Raw genomic sequence first — 2,379 nt, forward strand, 5'->3', positions numbered from 1 at the left:
ATCTGCTCCCCGGGAAGCGAGCTCTCTTGCGATCCCCAGCTGCTCTGAAGTGTTGTAAACAATAAAAATCTGCCCTTTTCCCCTTATGGGGTATCCAAGAGCCCGTATAGAGTCCTTACGTGGGTTCCCTATTGGTAGGAGAAAATAACAGAGGCCAACCAGAGAATATTGAGAAGCTTAAGCTTGATCTTTATTGATCTGTTGCAACAGGGTGCTCCCCTCACCCGCAAGAAAGGAGGAACAACCCAGAACAATGGCGCACAAGGCCTTATATAGACTTTTGAAATTGCCACCATGTAGCTCAAGACCACCCCCAGAAACATCATACCTACATCACAGAAGGGGTGTAACCCAAGACCACCCCCCACAAACATCATACCTACATCACAGAAAAGGTGGTCTACAGCAGAAATTTGAATGTTGTTGTTTTTCTTGTCTGCCAGGTTATCTGATAATGCCTTATCTGATTGCCTTTCCTGGTAGTCTGTCACCAGGTGTGATATACATACACAATACAGTGGTACCTCAGATTACCAGATTATGCTTCAGGTTACAGACTCCGCTAACCCAGAAATAGTACCTCGGGTTAAGAACTTTGCTTCAGGATGAGAACAGAAATCGTGTGGCGGTGGCGTGGTGGCAGCAGCAGGAAGCCCCATTAGCTAAAGTGGTACCTCAGGTTAAGAACGGACCTCTGGAACGAATTAAGTTCGTAACCTGAGGTACCACTGTACCAGAAAGTTGAGTACACTGAGCCTGTATCAACAGAGTTCACCAGTAGGTGTGTTCACAGCAGAACAAGAGCCAGACCATGAAACTATGGTACTAGCAGTTTCCAACGATTCTCAAACCCCAAAGGATGAGACCAAGGTAATTTTTGTGCCAGCAGTGGACTTTGGACGGCGGCACAGTTTTGAAACTACAGGAGAAAATGGGAGTCCGAAGAAAAGGAGTGTCGTGGAGAGGTAGAGAAAGAAGGTTTGCAGGTAAAGAGTTTTGTTTCTGAGCCGGGATATTTATTTATTTATTAGCATGCAGCTTGCTAAAACAGTATGGCGTTCAATACGTTGTCACCAATAATGAAGTAAAAGCCTCTGTTGTGGAACGCAAAAACGTCGAGAACACAGAGGAAGTCGAAGTGAAGGATTCTCCAGCACCATCTTTGATAGAAGAATCAGATCCTAGTGGGAAATGTAGACAGAATAGACAAATGTGCTCTGGGGCACCAGGAGAACACCCAGAACACGGGCGGGGGGTGGAAGGGGGAGGGACGCAGTACATTTAGCGCTATATCAAAATCCACCCAGGACGGAGACACACACACACAGATCTCAGATCCCTTCTGTAGATCTCAGCGGCACTGATCCTGACCCTGCATCGCTCCAGAAACACACACACCCAACCCATTTTCTGATGCCCCCTCCGTTTTCCACCGCACCAGCCCCATTTTCCAGGCTAGCTTTCTTTTTAGGGGCGTGCAACTTCCACTCCTAGAGCCGCCACCTCCCCGCACTTGCCTTTCACCACCACAACAAAAAAGGAAAACACCGTTCCGCAAGCTGCTTCCAGAGACCCATTTCTAACACTGAGCACGAGGCCAAGTGGCTGCAAGTTGCAGCTTTTCGAACTTCGCTCTCTGCATGCGTCCCACCTCTCTTGCAAACGCTCCTTTCCATTGGTCAATCCTCTTGCCACTTTAAACACTTCTCCTTTTCCATTGGTCTGTATGGGTGAATGGAGCTGGTGGAACGGTCCCTCCTCCCCAGAGCCCTCTAGGAATTCAGAGAATAGTCACAGAGAAGGGAAAGGTCGGGTTGTACGGGAACTATAGAGTTTATAATACAGCAATTACTGGATAGATTTATACAGAGCTTTCAGCTTCCGGGTTCACTTTCGAAGCCTTTTTTTTTTTTGGCGGAAGTTAACGTTTCCCATGCAAAAAGATAGGAAATGAAAAAGGAGGAATGTTAGATTTTATCCAAGCTGCATTTGAGTAGCAAGACGCACCACACGCCACACCAGGAAGCAGCAAAAACGCGTCTGCATCCAATTCTTGAAATATAAAATAGAGTATGTCGGGGGAAAGGCTAACTGGTGTAGACAAGCTGAACAGGGTACTATATAAATATATACATAATTTAATAAAAATTAAAATATGAGGTTTTTGTTTTCAAATATTTGCTTTCCTCTCTGTACTTCATTCCATGGAAATAGCAACACACACCTCTTTTCTGTGCCTCATAGTCACCATTGTTTTTAATGTCTGCACCTGCGATGGGCCACCTGGGGCCAGATGTTGCTGGACTACAATAAGGTTACCAGATTTTTTTTCAATGAATCCGGGGACACTTTTCAACTTCAATGGATTTTGTATGGGGA

Source organism: Podarcis muralis, chromosome 2 (assembly GCF_964188315.1).
Source record: "Podarcis muralis chromosome 2, rPodMur119.hap1.1, whole genome shotgun sequence".
In the NCBI taxonomy this organism is placed as follows: domain Eukaryota; kingdom Metazoa; phylum Chordata; class Lepidosauria; order Squamata; family Lacertidae; genus Podarcis; species Podarcis muralis.